At 41.3% G+C, this 16,655-nt stretch overlaps 1 protein-coding gene and 1 long non-coding RNA gene across 10 annotated transcripts in view; one reads left to right on the top strand and one right to left on the bottom strand.

Annotated features, from left to right (window-relative positions):
- Positions 1–16,655, top strand: part of Nckap5 (NCK associated protein 5) — an 896,002-nt gene that overhangs the window by 731,597 nt on the left and 147,750 nt on the right. The gene's annotated exons all lie outside the window — the stretch shown is intronic.
- On the bottom strand, positions 2,702–15,409 carry LOC115029728 (uncharacterized). The gene is made up of 4 exons (XR_003835280.2): positions 15,324–15,409; positions 14,229–14,328; positions 13,036–13,125; positions 2,702–2,795 (listed from the first exon to the last, which is right to left on the bottom strand). It is a non-coding gene; the product is annotated as an uncharacterized LOC115029728 (long non-coding RNA).

Raw genomic sequence — 16,655 nt, 5'->3', positions numbered from 1 at the left:
TTCCTCAATCTTCTCCTTTTCACTTACTGAGACAGGGTCTCTCACTACTCCAGCTAGCCCACTGCTCCAAAATCTCCTCCCTGCCTCCAGAGTGCTAGACTTACAGGTGGCCACTATGCCTGCCAGGCTTTTACACGTGTGATAAGGATCTGAACTCAGGGCCTCATGCTTACAGATCAGGCTCTTTACCCTGTTAGCCACCACCCCAGACTAGTGAACCTGCTATATTTCGAGAGAAAAGCAGTACATAATGTAGCAGAAGTACCTCTTAAGAAGCATCTAGCTCCTAAGGGCAGATGTGACAACCAAGAAGTGTGAACTGTGCCTTTAACGAGGCATGTCATATACTGTTCCAGTCTTCATTACCATGCATTAGATGGTTACAGATGGTCATCCTAGAAGTTCATATTAAATTGGGTGGCCTACCTTGAACACGCTATGTCTCATTAGCCACTCACCTATATAGAGACACAAGGAAGAAGGGTAATTTGTCTGTGTCCCATGGGCACTACAAGGGCAGTGATAACATTATGAATTAAAGACCACTTAACTATACCAAAGGTAGAGAAAGTTGGCTTCCAAATAACATCCTATGTGAGACTCCATACGTCTCTCGAACTTTCTTATAGCTGACATTTCAAGTTGTCCCATTCAGTCAGGATGGGGTGGGATTTTTCCCCTTGTGGTGACAAATGGACACAAAGTTGAAATTAGTTTATTTTCTGGCCATGCTATATGTCTTTAGTAAGTCACCAGGAAGGTATTACCTTAGTATTGAAAATACTGTAGGCTGAAGCTTTTGTCTCATACCAAATAGGCCATGTTTTGGGGAGAAAGTGTCATATTCAATAAGTGCATTTATGACTGTCATACCTAGTCAATGCCCTTCTTTCTTCTGCTTTGGAGTCTGGAACGAACAAATGCATTCCTTCTGTCACTTTCCTTTCTTCTTCAGAATAGCCCCACAGTTTTGAGTTCTGGTCTAAAATACCTACATGCAAATCTTCCATGGGAATTTTTTCTTCAAAATGAGATGAAAATAATACAGGCTGTCCAACAACCATCTTAAAAAGAATTCCACAATAGCCATCTTGGAATGGGCCATACATATGCCAGAAATCTTGAAATGAATGCTGAGCCAACCATCTTGGTATGTGCTATGGAGCACCCTGTTAGATTAAGTCCTCAAATCATGGCAGAATAGTGGGCATGGGGGATGGAGCACTCACGTGGTTAAGTGATTTCTAATAACCACTTATTATTAGAGATAATAATAAGTTCCTGGAGAAAGGAGAAAGAGACACAGAGATGAAACAGAGACAGAGAGACACAGAGATAGAGGGAGATACAGAGACAGACAAGAGGAGAGACAGAGACAGAGTGACACACACACAGAGAATTCTGTTAAAGTTTCTCAGTGTATTCCTAATGGTCACCCCATCCACCTAAGAAAAATAGTAGAAAGTGCCTTCTATGGTATTTTCCTTCTGTGTTCTTAAATGGAAAAACTTCCTTCAAAAAGAACACTTAATAAGAACATAAAGTTTCTTTTCTTTGATTAAAAAAATAGTGTCTTAGTTTCAAGTCTTATTGGGGTACCTGAAATGCTTATAGAACGCAATCTGTTGGAAATAAAATGAAAGAAGAAAGAATATCCATGGCTCTAGGAACATTATAAAGCCTTGCAGGTATCTTGAAGAATCTCTCCCCTGCTGGCAATTCTGTAGAACGTCTCTTGAGTTTTTCAAGATGCAAAACTCTTTAGAACAGATAACTTTGGAGACTTGGGAAGTAGCTCAGGCAGTAAAATGCCTGCTTACATGAAAACAGCTATGCATAGTAGCACATGCTTGTAACCCCAGTGCTGGGAAAGAAGAGACAGGTAGCTCTCTGATGCTGGTTGACCAATCAGCGTAGACAATTTGGGCAATTCCAGGCTAGGGAGAGACTCTGTTTCAAAAACAAAATAAAGCAAAGCCAAAAATAAAACAAAACAAAACACAATACAAGATCACAGGGCCCCCAATAGAGGAGCTAGAGAAAGTACCCAAGGAGCTAAAGGGATCTGCAACCCTATAGGTGGAACAACAATATGAACTAACCAGTACCCCGGAGCTCGTGTCTCTAGCTGCATATATATCAGAAGATGGCCTAATTGGCCATCAGTGGAAAGAGAGGCCCATTGGTCTTGCAAACTCTATATGCCTCAGTACAGGGGAACGCCAGGGCCAAGAAGTGGGAGTGGGTGGGTAGGGGAGTGGGGGGCAGGGCATGGGGGACTTTTGGGATAGCATTTGAAATGTAAACGAAGAAAATACCTAATTAAAAAAAAACCAAACAACAAAAATGAATGATATCTGAAGGATGACACATGAAGCTGTCTATTGACTCCTACACATATACACACACTAATAATAATAATAATATACAAAATCCAATTTTAAAGGAGACTTTTAATTTGACAAATTTAGGCTTTTTCCTGAGACTAGATGAATGTCTGCACCCTTGTGAGCTGAGTGTTTTGAACATCCATACTGAAGTTGGGTACCAAGAGATGGGCTCCGTCTCACTCTCCCTTTGTGCTTTCTCATCTTCCGTTCCTGCCTTTATTCCTTCTGTGCTATTTTAAGAGAGTGAATGGATGGCATTTCAAGAACTCTGATGAGCAAGTCTCCATAAAAGCCCCGTGGAACTCTTGCTCATTTCCACGAGTGCTCCCTAGAAGGATGGCTCTCTACTTTGTGACCGTGTATTGATCTCTCATATCTTCCTCCCGTCCATCTCCGCCTTGCTTCCTACGGGCAAAGGGCGAGAGGAAGATAATGGTATTAATTTTCCAGACATCTGCACATGCTTAAATGGCCTCTTCAAGTCTGTGCACGGTTTCTCTGTGAGCCCACCACAGGGCTAAAATGCCATTAAGATATAGATTGCAACAATAGATAACAATCGAAGCTGTGCTTCCCACCTTGGCAATGAAAAGAAAGCCAATTTATTTCAGCAGAGATTCATACTAATACCTGCTCCTACACAGCCAGAGCCACTGCCTCCGGGTTTCAGAGGTAAATGGTAGGTCCTTGGCTTGCTGAGTCCACCCACCTTTGTGCAGACATTCAGGAAGTTGGTGGCACAGTAGAAGGGCCAGTAGATGTAACAAGAAATGGAGAATTAAAGAACATACGGAATTAGAATTTATAACCATGTTATTTTAAAGTCATGGGCTCCCCCTTTGTTTTTAAAGAAGACCACCACCAACAACAACAACAAAAACAAAAACAAAAACTATCTGATTGATATGTGGGAGCTGGAGTATACACACAAGCCTATGGAGGTCTGAAGAGAGAGCTGGAGTTACAGTCTCTTCTGAGTGTCCTACTGTGAGTGCTGGGAACTGAACTTGGGTCCTGTGCAAGAACAGCGGGTGTTCTTAATTGCTGAGCCATCTCTCCAGCCTCTGTGCAATGCTCCAAATTGCAATTAAAGGCATGTCGTTGTCAAGGAAGACAACTGCAGCTGTCCCTTCCTAGCCACAAAATATGGGTTCCAAAGCTCTCTGAGGAGACCAGAATACACAGATGTTCAAGTCCGTTATGGAGAATGATTTTTTACTTACATGCAATCTATATGCATCTCCTTTTACATTTCAGATTTCTTTAGATTACTAATAGTAACTGATACAATACTGATACCTTGTACATAGTCAGTGCATTATTTAGGGAACAGTAGAAGAGAGGGGGCAAGGTCTGGGCACATATCATACAGGGAACACCTTTTCCAAATTATCTAAATCCATGGTTGATGAAATTGATGGATATGGAAGGCTGGCAATATCTTGAAAAATATGGTTATCAGAGTATTAAAAAGCCATGTGACACATTAAGATGTGCTTCTTTTTTTGTTTTTATTACATTTGTTTTATTTACGTGTGCATGTATGTTTGTATGTGTGTATTTGTTTCTGTGTCTCTGTGGGAGAGTATTCTACTAAGTACTTGTGGAGTTGAGAGGACACTTGGGTTAGTCTGTTATCTGCTACCGCCATGCTACTTCTGGGAATTCAACTCACACTGTGAAGCTAGGTAACAAGTGCATTTGGCTGAGCTATCATTCTGGCGGAGGCTGAAAGAGGAATGTCTAGCATTGTTTTTATTTGTTTGTTTTGAAGGATGGTCTGACTCACTATATACTCTAGCCTGGCCTTGGACTTTAAATTCTCTCATCCTAATCCCTGCCCCCAAGTGCCAGGACTCTAGGCAGGAACCAAGATCCATAGCATTAGCATAGTTTTTGATACTGGTGTATGTATACACTGTTGAGAAATGTTTTCAGCTGCAGTGTTGTAACGTGTCGAGGATTCCTGCTGGAGACAAAGTCGTAGGTTTATACAACTATAGTACATTCCTGAAGAATATCCTACATATTAATTCAAATGTACTAAAACTGAAGATACATGAATCCTTCCTGTTCACCAATGCCAGAACCCACTGGTGAAATTCTGGGTGCATGTGGTAGCTGGCCTGAAACCCAACCCCCAAGAAGTAGAGACTGGAGATTACCAGGACAAGGGTAATGCTAAATTCAACTGAGTTATGCTGACTCAGTGTATAAGGTGGAGAGCTACTGGAAGACACCTGATATCATCTCTGACCTCCTTATGCATATTTACTCATGTGACCTTAATATATATAATATACAAAGTTATGTGTTATATAGTACATTTTATTACTATATTGTTATATATAACATATAATATATTGTGTATAATATATAATATAAATATTACACATATTATCTTATACATGTTATATATAAAGAATTATATAATATATAAATTATATATATATAAATTATGTATATATATGCCCACACATATGCCAGTATACACAAACACATGCATGTAATACCATACACATTAAAAATAAGGAACTCCTGATAATCCACGTTATCTTTTTCTTAGAAACCATTAGTCTACGGAGGCACAGGACTAATATTTGTAGCAGGTCTCTCCTACATTTCTTGACATAACCTCTAGGAAAGCTTTTCACAGATATGCTGCATAGTTGATATTACCCTGGCCCAGTCTTCATAGATCGCAGACCCCAGGCTGTATTCCTAGGGGCAGGGGAAGATCACATGAGGACACCATAAGTTTTTCTTGTTCCTCTTACCATCCATCAGTTGTGGGATGTGGTAGTTTGAATGACATGCCCCCTATAAGTCTCAGACATTTGAATATTTGGTCCCCAGTCGGTGAATGGGGAGGATGAGGAGGTGTAGCCTAAGTGTATCACCAGTGGTGGACTTTGAGGTTACAGAGGACTCTGCCTTTGGAGAGTGCTGTCTCTATTTCTCATGTGTGGGATATGTGAGCGCTTAATGACCTCTCTAGCCCGCCCCCTGCTCCTGCTGTTTCTATTCCATCATTATGAACTATTACCCAAATGAACCCTTTCTTCTGTAAGTTGTCTTGGTCAAGGTGTTTTATCACAGCAATAGAAAAGTAACTAAAACATGGACACAAGAAAAGCAGTGGAAAACTGGTTTATGTTCCTGTGCTGAGCTACCTACCTGTCCAGGTGTTGAGCCTCAATCAATGAACATTTCTGGTAAGGGTCAACATGTGGATAACACCTCTCCTCCTTTGATTATTTTAAACCTTATTCATATGTATATGGTGTTTGTGTGTGTGTGTGTTTGTGTGTGTGTTTCCTTATCCATTCCTCTGTTATTGTCACTCAGTCAAGTTCTTAGCTATTGTGCACAGTGCAGCAATAAACACAGGCATGCAAGTATTTCTGCCACTCTAACTTGGAATCTTTCAGGTAAATGCCCAGGAGTGGTGGTATTGGGTCCTGTGATAGGTCTAAGTTCCTCCAACTGCTCCACAGCTTGGCATCCACTTTTTCAGTCTGATACCTAAAACTCTCAGGAAAAAATGTTTTCAAGGAGGCATGTGACCATTTCTCTTAGGATTCAACACTGCTTCTCCCAAGGAACATAGTTTTAAGGGAGAAATACGTTCGAATTAACCTCCATATAAATGTAATTATCAGAGAATCTCTTAGGACTTGAGAAAGTGAGATTTAAAGCCAGGAGAACTTCTTATTTCTTGTAACAGACTAAAGGAGCTGATTTCACTTGTCCCATTACACGGTGATAAAGCAGCGTTTGATAACAGCAGCCCATGTGATAAAATGATTATGGCAGCAGAGAGAGCGAGAATCTAATAAGGGAATTGATCTGCAGGTTCCAATTCTGTAAGAGCCATCATCGATCAGCATAAATGTCAATAATGAGATCATATCGAGAGCTGCCTAAATCCTTCACAGGATTCCAGACTCTGGCAACAGAGTCAAGAAGTAAACGCGAAATGGAACGTAAAACTCTCACAATCCCTCCCATTGACTGATGCTAGGCTCCCGGGCATTCCAAGGCTACATGAAACAGTCTATCATGGTCCTGGAGAAAATGAATAGGAGACCAGTTATCAAAGTATTTTCATGTTTTAAGATGTGTGTTGCCAGTATTATATAAAGACAGAATAATTACAATTATCATCACACTCAATAATTATGGTTAGAAATTGGGGTTCAAGGAGAGGGACAGGAAGAATGTCCCTACTCTTTTGTGTGTGAGATACCATGTTTGCACAGTGCTGTGACAAAGGAAATTGTCACTTCTCAGACTTAGGTCAGAAGATTGTACAGGAAGATACCATACTTGAGTTTTCATTTTCTCTCTTTAGGACTCATTCATTCATTCATTCATTCATTTGTTCATTTACTGTTTATTTGTGTGTATGTGTTGGGGAGTGTATAAGCATATGCATGTGGTTATATGCAACTGTGTGCATGCTAAAAAGCCAGAAGAGGGAATTAGATGTTTTGGGTTTTTTTGTTTGTTTTTTGTTTTTCAGTTTACATCTACTCCTTTGAGTCCGGGTCTTTCTTTAAACCCAGGACTTGCATTTTCTCACTTAAGCTGGAAGCCAACAAGTCCCAGAAATACTCTTGACTCCACTCCCTTAGCAGCTAGGATTATAGCCACATACAGGATGATCAGCTTGTTATATGGGTTCTGAGATCTGAATTCAGTCCTCATTGTGAATCGAGTGGTTTTAGCCACTGAGCCACCTCTCCAGCCTCTCATTTACCACTTTGTGCTTTGACTACGAACTGGTCCTAACTCTGTCATGTTTAAAACCACAGGTAGCACGATCAGCATCACCAAGTTAGGTTAAGGATCAGGAAAACTGGGAATTAAGCATGGAGAGCTGCTGGAGAGCAAAGCTGGGAGAGGAGTCAGTTGGTAAAGTGTGGTAGGTAAGCATCAAGACTTAATTCCAGTCCCACCTATTTAAAAGAGTCTGGGTGAGGTGATAGTTATTTATAATCCCAGAGCTAGAGAGGCAGAAGTAGGAAGACCCCCTAGAGTTTGTTGGCCAAACATCCTAGCCTCCTTAGCAAGCTCCAGGTCAATGAAAGATTTTGTCTCAAAAGTCAAGGTGGATAGTGTCCTAAAGAATGCCTGAGTTTGTCCTCTGGCCTCCACATGCACTAAAACACATACCCATGTGTACCTGTGCTCACACATGCAATTGCACACATATGCATACCCACTCATACATGAGCTGAGTAGGAGTGCTTTGTGGGCAAGCAGAGAGAAAACAAACTGAATATCCACACTGGCTATGCCCATTTCCATGGGCCCTATCTTGACATGTTTGCCTTCTGTAGAGGATTCCTCCCATAACTGCTATCTGAGAAACAGTGTTGTGCAGGACATGTATGTACAGCCTTCTGTGGAGATAGGGAAGGAAATGTATTGAAATAGGGATTTAGAACAAGCCATTCCAGACATTTGATAGTAAAGCTCCTGTGACTTTGAAGCACTGCTTTGGGAACTGAAGAGATGGCTCTGTGGATAAAGCACATGCAATGCTTTTGAATACACTGAACCCATGCAAAGCAAGGCACAAGCATGCATCTGTCAGGGAACTAGAGAGAGAAGGGTCCCTGGAAGTTCACAGGCAAGTGCAGAGAATGCTATGGTGAACAGAGAGACCCTGCCTCAAACAAAGCGGAAGGCATGGACCAACATAGCAAGTTGGCCTCTGGCTTCCACATGCACCCTGTGGCATGCATGTACATACACACCCAAACTCATGAATGTGCACACACATGTACATGGACACATACACACAAATGTCATACACATGCACACAAAAATATTTTTTAAGCACTGCCCTTTTCTTCTCCCCTGAATGATAGTATTTGTTCTAGCTCAGCTGGATGTGACCTCATACTATCTTGAATTTTCCACTAAGAGAATGAATCTTTAGTGGAGACATTCTTCTATTAGGAAACTCTTTGGGGTCTTGTTTTATATATGCCACAGAGGACATATATCTGACTCTGAAACTAATTGAAGGTAAACAGAATTTAAAACTGAAGCAGGCTGCTCTTCTTCTGCAAACGTTCGGTGTGGAAGATGGATGGCTCAGTTGGTAAAGTGCTTGCCCTGAGAGCAGGAGGACCAGAGTCTGGATCTCTAACACGGGCATGAAAGCTGGGCATAGCATGCAAGTCTATCATCTTAGTTTATGTGGTACTTGATCCCTAATGCTCCACAGCCATCTGGTCTACACAGACAGTAAGCTCCTGGCTCAGTCAGAGATCCTGTCTCAAAAGATAAGGTAGAGATTGATAGTGGAAAATATCCAGTGTCTACCTCTCTCCTCTATACATATGTGCACATACATGACACACACACATAATGTTTATGTTCACTTGAAAGTCTATTTTATGCTAAGTAAAATTATCATTATGGGTTATGGTTCTCTCTATTAAAACAACATCTGATTATAATGAGGGCTGAATTCATGTGTGTGTAATCTGTGCATTTTACATGGAGATATTGGCGTGCCATGTTGTTGAGTTAATACTCCACTCTCATTCTTTTGGACTTCTGTACATAGGACACTGCACACAAATGATACTGATGGTCCTTAAAATAGCCAGCATTTTTCAAGGATGCTACCGGAGGCATCTTAGCTAAATGACTCCTCCCAGCCTTTGAAATTTCAGAGTTCTTGCTTGAGCTTCAAATCTTCAACACGCCCCTGTAAGCCCTGCTCTTGCTGCTCCCAAACGAGGACGAAGTAGCTTGTCCTCATTACACAAAGCTGGGATTTAAACCTAAAATGCTGATGCCCAAGGCCACATATCTCTTCCACATTTCTGGTCATGGGTGCCACAAATGTGTATGCTGGTGAATTTGTGAAGCTGAGCTCTGGATTTAGACTGAATCTTTCAATGCTAACTTTGTAGTTATTATTCTCAGTGTGTAAAATATGTCAAACTAATCTAGGGCTGAATTCCAGTTCATGGTAGTACAGTGAACTAGGCTATGGCTGTTGACCTAGGATTTAGCATGGTGACCCAGTTAAACACTGGATAACATTCTCTGTGACTCAGTCATTTGACTTTTGAATAAGTAATTCACACAATAAGTAATTCACTTTACAGAGGAGGTGAAGTTCACTGTGTCCAAGTTAAAGGCTATGGCTTAATTGGTACAGAGCTGCCCTAGCACACACTGGGTCCTGAGTTCAAGCCCCCGTACCACATACACCAGGCATGGTGGCATGCCTGTAACCTAGCACTGATGAGGTTGAAGCAGGGAAATGGAGTTTAACTCTCCTTTGGCTGCATGTGGTCACTGAGTCTATCTAGGATACATGAGATTATTTCTTGGCAAACCAAAACCAGAATAAAACGTATGAAAAGAAATTTGCTTCCTCAGATCCAATAGCTGAAAATTACAACAGAGATATATGTAAGAAACATCTGAAGCCCCTGGAACCATGAACATGGAGCAATCAAGGAGAAAATATTTATAAGCTTCACACACAGCCTGAGACAAAACACTATTGTCTTTAAACCCAGCTGATTGCCAGCAAGGGTTCAAAGCAGAGCCTTAATTTTATCACCTTAATTACTTCTTGGGAATTTTAATTTCTCATAGTTGTTAAAATAAGTCTGAGAGCAGTTTATTTTCTCTCTGGGCTCATTTCTTTGTAATAGTTATTTATAGATCCATAACCAATTCCTTTGAAAAATAAGAACTCACTTTCAGCAGCCTCTGAGGTTGGAAATGCTGCCCATGAAAGAAGAGCTCAGAGAAAGATTACCGTGCATCTTTGAGAGAAGTTTCCATCAAAGCAGTTTATGAAAATTAATAAATCTTTGGGGATTTGTGAGTATGGAATAATTTTAGGATTATGGTAGCCAGCAACTGTCTCAGAAGAAAATGGGGAGATTATGTTATTTATATTTATGCATTGACTATCTGCTTAATACTTCATGATTTCCACCGTTCGGGGATTAGGAATTTCCCTTTTGACCTTCCCCCATGCCTGGCTCACAAACACAGTGTTTACTAACTCCAGACCCGTGTGATGGGAATTAAGTGCTTGTATACTTGTAGATTCTTAAGAAAAACAGTGGAGGTGGATTATGCCTTGTGGATGATCTAGGCGATGGCTGGATTTGTGTGTACACATGAGACTGTGTTGATTGGTTATGTATGAGCATATATGGGGAATTCGTACCTGTCCATGTAGAGATCAGAGCTCAATGTCCAGGGTCTTCCTCACTTGCTGTCCACTTTGTTGTTTTTGAGTCAGAGTCTGTCACTGAACCTGGAGCTCGTCAATTTGGCTAAATTGGATGGCCATTAAGCCCCAGGGGTCCTCCTTTCCCTTCTCTTCCTCCTCTGCTTTCCCCTCCTCTTTGCCTCCCTTCTCATCACCCCCACCTTCTAGGATTGCAGGTGTGTGCCGCTGTGCAGAATTGGGTGCCAGCGATATGAACTAATGCCTTCATGCTTGCAGAGCAAACACATTCCCCTGGAGGCATCTCCCTAGCCCTTTACAGATTTCTGATGATGCAATTACAACTCCTTTTCTGGCAGTGTCTGGTAGCAGGCTTCTGTAACATCATGTTCATGCACTTGTTCTACTTAAGGCGTGTTGTGGTGGTGGCATCACTGAAAAGAGGGTTAGCTGGGAAATCCAAGCAATGTGAGTTTAAAGCCTGACATCCTTCCTGTCTCAGTTTCCCCCAATGAACCTGAAAAAATTGCAAATTTGAGATTTAAATATAGGCTCTATTTTGCAAATAATAGAAAACATAAAAATCAGTCTACTTGACTTGAGTCCTACACAATGGTTAGAAGCTGTTGTCTGCCAAGAAATGATTTAGCTTCCTGAAACATATTTCACAGCTAATCCTTTAATGCCTGCTTTACATATTACCCTTCCCACTGTTAATATTGAGCAGTATTGTATGCTAGTAATTCCATGCCCTATATTTCAAATTACTATTAGGAAGCCACATAAATAACAATTTTCAACTGCTTGTTTATAATATCATAAGGCATTTCTTACCACGGGGGTAAAGGAACAGTGGATTTTAAAAATTACCTTGGGAACAAAGCTACAGGGAAACCATAGCACCAACTTTAACTAATGGAGTCTGCAAAGCAAGTAGAAGTCATGCTTTAAAATCCTGACCATGATCAGCATCGTGTGAATCATCAAACGAAGAGAGACCATGGACTCTCATTGGCCATTCAGCCAGTGTGGCTGCGTATGTCAGACACCGGCACAGATGCTGGAAGATCAGGGGGACTCCAGCAGCTATTTCCACCTGATAAAAAGGGACTTTCTCCTCCCCTCCCCCTCTCAATTCTCTCGCTGTTTCTCTTCTTCCTGTCCTCCTCTTCTTCCTCTTTATTCTCTCCCCTTCTTCCTCACCCCCTACTCCTCCCCCCTTTCTCTCATCCGTCTTTTCTTCCTATCTTCTCTTTTTGATGGCTTTTCATTTTTTAACCAACCAAATCTTACCCATGTCTGCACACATATTCCTGTGATATTTTTATACATTCATACATTGAGCAGTGGTCAAATCAGAGGAAGCCCATCTACCTTCTAAAACTGTCTCATGTTTCTGTAGTGAAAGCCTTTGAAAACCCTTTCTTCCAGTTTGTAGAGCAGGTAGCATAGAACAGTCTCTCTATGCCTAGCCACCCTCCTGTGTGACCACATACTAAAGCGGCCCTCTTCTCTCTAGCTGGACTTAACACCCTTGACCAGCCTCTCTGTACTGTTTGGCATCCAGCTTCTCAGCACATGGTTGTTACAGAGGACCCTTTGGCATTACTGGGAATTCTTACATCACTTTAGAATCAGAGAATACACATCTTCAGAGTTTGTGCATGTTTGTGTAGTTCAAGCTACAGCATAATTGAAGACCAAGGATTGTACCCTTCTGCCTCTCTTTAAGGAAGAAACATATCAAGAGGGAGTAAATATTATATAAATGCCCAGCAAAATCCCTGTGAAGTCGCTTCTTCTAGATCAGTGGTTCTTAATGGGTGAATCTCAACCTCTTTAAGAGTGGCATGTCAGATATTTATGTTATGATTCATAATAAGAGCAAAACTATAGTCATGAAGTAGCAATGAAATAATTTAATGGTTGGAGGTCAGCACAATGTGAGGAACTGTATTGAAGTGTTGCAGCATTAAGAAGGTGGAGAAGCAGTGCTCTAGACCTTTTGTTTGATACCCAGGGAAGGAAAATGAAAAGCCAGAGCCAGGTTCATCATCAGAGGAACAGTTGGGAAGGATAAGGTTTAGAGGAGGAAGTAGGTATTTAGGCAAGTACTTGAGCCACATCCCAACCCTTCTTCTTCTTCTTAACTTGTTCATTGTGTGACCTAACACCAGTTATTGTCCTCTGAGGTACATCCCCATATTCATGTCCCCATATTCACTTCTGCAGTCTCGCTGAATTTTTTTTCAGAAAATATTAGGATGTCACTCACCTTTCGACCTCGGCCTAGAATTGCCTAGTAAAACCTTTCTTTCATCTTTCAGTCTTTGTAAAACCTAGATGTGCCTGTGCCCCCAAATTCTTGTTGATATTTTGACTTGAGGCCAGGATGCGCAGCTCAGTTGATAGGATACTGACCTAGCATGTACAAAGCCTCAGCTTCAGTCACCAGGACTGCATAACTGGATGTGGTGGCACACATTTGCCTCTGATCCCAGGACTCAGGACCTGAAGGCAGGAAGATCAGGAGTTCAAGGTCATCCTCAGATACACACTATGTGTATACTATGTAAGATTTTAAATATGTAATATCCTGTCTCAATTTAAAAAATACCTAATCCATGTGTGATGGGATTATTGTTGGGGCATTTGGGAGGCAGTTACAGGAGGTGGTTAGAACCTAATAGGTGGCTTGATGCCTTTTCAAAGAAGTCACAGGGAGTGGCCTTTCTGTCTGGGAGGATTACCCACAGTGAACCAGGAGGCAACTCAAACAAACACTGTAATCTTGGTGTGATCAAATTGTGTGGCCTACAGAATTAACTTTATTTTAGTTATAAACCACTTGGAGTGTGATGCTGTCTTATATCAGCTGAAACAACTGCCTTGTTTCATAATCATTTATGTCTTTTTTTAAAAAAACAATGTTTCTCTTCATTTTTGAGAATTTCATACACATATACAAGGAAATATGATCATATCCATTCCTCACACCCCCATCCCAGCTGGGAACTCACACCACAAAGTGTTGTCCACATGCCTAGGTTTGGAGCCATCCCCTGGGGCATGACAAATCTTCAGTGGCCACACCCTCAAAGCAGAATGATTCTCCTTTCCCCGGCTGTTAGCCCTTGCTGAGCAGGGCTCACCCTCCAGGAAGGGCTGGGACCTAAAGAGCACCGCTCCCATTCCTGCCAGAATTTTGGATGGTTTCCTCTTGTTCTTGTATGTAACATCTCAGCTAAGCTAACACTTAACTATGACTGCCAAGAGAAGAACTCTAGAGAAGCCCTTACTGAGGCTTTATATGCCCCAGAGCCCTGGGAGGAGCTAGTCAGAGTGCCCTTCCCCGAGTTCCAGGTGCCCTGGACCATGTTATCCCTGTACAGTATAACAGCAGTGAAGTATTAAGTAAAGCCTGGATCAGACAGTCTAGAGGCAGAGAATGTGGTATGGTAGGGAATAGGTCATGGCAGTCTCAAACCCTTGACCTCAGGTTATAGAAACACTTTTTCTGCAGTTTCCTTATCTGACTAGGGGAGGCAATGACATTTTCTAAAGCAAAAGGTGACTGTAAAGATTTAATGAGAAAAAGTTTTGTGAAAACTTACATGCCTAGAATTCAGGGAGCACTCTCTTTAAGGGGTTGCTGCAGTTCAGCTTCGTTCTGTGTTCCAGTTATGTCCACATGCATGAACAGAATTGTGTTTCCTTGAGAAGAAAAAAGGAAGCAACTTAAGAAAGAACTAATAGCCAGGAAAACCAGTCATGGTGTATAGTTCCTGTGGAGGGGGACATTTCCTTCCGTGCTGTGGGTGCTGGTAAATTTCCTCTGTTTCTGTAAATAACCACTTGCCCATACCTCTGTAAGAAACAATAATGAAACTCATTGAGTTATACATTGAGATGTGGAAGTTCTATGACTCTTTGGGAAGAGGAAATGGATTAGCAGGACTGGGAGAGAACAAGAGAAGGTGATAATGGAATGAATAAGGTCAAATGCATTACATATACATGTATGCAAATGACAAAATCACATTAGACATAATTGACAAATGCACATAAACCATTGTTAGACAATCATAATATAACACTAATGCTAGTAAAATATTTTTTATTAAATGAATGGCTTGTGCTTGAATCCAGACAGCAAAGATATATTGCATTTGAAGATATTTCCTTAATTTTATGCAGTCCATTTCATTGTCTAATTAATTTATATTGTTATTTTAGTAAATTGTCCTTGACAAACCATCATTAAGTGAATTTAATTGAGTAAAATTACAAGCATGAACTCTGTAATCAGGCTTTCTGGGCTTCAAGTACTAGTTATGAGGCCTTCATTCAGCAAGCCATTTTAACTGTTGGATTGGTTTCTTCACCCAAAAGGTGGGGTTGAAAATAACAGTTTAAATCATTTAGAAAAAAAAAAAATAACCATGACAACATAATTCATCCAATGGGAATGGAACCGAAACCTAAGCTTAGCATTTTGGGCTGAAATAAGCAACTCTTATGATCCGAGACTTGCTTTGTAAGAGATCCCAAAGGGGCCATTAATACCCTCTTGCCATGGGAGAGGCAAAGCTGAGTATTAGAGAAGTGTTTAGTCTGAGACAGGAAACCGACCCCAGAGAAAGCCCCAGATGCATTCTCCCTGGGATGGACACAGTCCTGTGACTGTGGACAACTTCCTTGCCACTTACCATCTTAGTGTCCTGTTCCTTAAAAACGAGGATAACGACTTACTCAGCATAGCAACATGGCCCTCTATAAGGTAAATTCAGGCAAAGGACTTCATACAGTGCATGTCTCTTTCCTCCTCAGAGCAGAAGGTAACTTATTTCTTCCTAATAAATGGTACATTAAACTCCAGGGACTACCAGTGTGGTTTCCATTAGATCTTGAAAAGAAAAAAAAAAAAAAAAAGGAAAAAGAAAAACATTGGTCTTTTTTTTTCCCCTCCTAATCTGCGTAGCTTACTAAAATCAGAAGAGAAATCCACCCCCCTGAATATAAAGAGCAGAAAGCTTCTAGAGAGTTAGAACTTTTTAAAGCTAAAACATGATTAAAAATGCAAAAAAAAAGCAGTGTAGATAATTTTATGGAACAGCAGGGGCAATTGGGAAGCACTTATTAAAGAACCTGTTAAAGTAATTAGTGATAAAAATGGAAATTTGAGGCATTTCTGTATCTCTTAGATCCTAGAATAAGTTCAGGCTGCACTGAGTCACTTCCTCCCTCTGATCTGCTTCACAGCCAAAGACAAAAGGGACACTTAGGGAGGACCCAAGGGCAAGCCTGAGCCACCTTCAGGAACTGGCTGCTTATCTGCCCACAGGTCTGATCTAGCTGCTCCATGGAAGGCCCAACCACCATCATGTTTCACTGTGAGGTTATACTGTGTGAAAAGCCCTGACAAGGAGATATTGAGATTGGCTGTGAGAGCAGAGTCTCCCTCCTGCATTAACTTGCTATACCGACTGTTTCCTGCCACAGGCTAGCCTGTGCTGCTAACACACTGCAAGCACCCCTCCCTACCCCAGTCCCTGTCACTTCCCCCAATACTACCCTACCACTATTTCTCTGGGAGATAGAACCTCCCGTAGCTCAGATTGGCCTCCAACATTCTATGTAACTGATTATGACTTTAAATTTCGGTTCCCCTGCCTCCACCTCCCAAGTGGTGGGATGACAGGTATACACCACCATGCATGCCAGGGTCCTAAACTGGGCTTCCTGCATGCTAAGTAAACATTGTATCTATCAGGCCTCAGCCCGGTCCCTCTGCCATAACCTCTTTTGTTTGTGATGCCTTTAGAATTCTTTAGAATTCTATTCCTCATCTGTGCATTTTGGGTATTTCATTGATCTCATAGATTGAACTAATGACCTTCTGTTCACCTCCTATAGCTTATCATCAGGATTCTGTACACAGTGGAGGCTTCCTAAATGTTTCCTGATGCACTGATGAGCAGACATTCCCAAAGGGAAATCTTTTGACTGTTCTCATCCGTCCCACCTATGCTGACCTCAGA

Source organism: Mus caroli, unplaced genomic scaffold (assembly GCF_978045245.1).
Source record: "Mus caroli unplaced genomic scaffold, Mus_caroli_1 scaffold_1, whole genome shotgun sequence".
NCBI classification, from domain to species: domain Eukaryota; kingdom Metazoa; phylum Chordata; class Mammalia; order Rodentia; family Muridae; genus Mus; species Mus caroli.
Note: the sequence above shows the minus strand (reverse complement) of the source record. Positions and strands in the feature narration are given on the sequence as shown.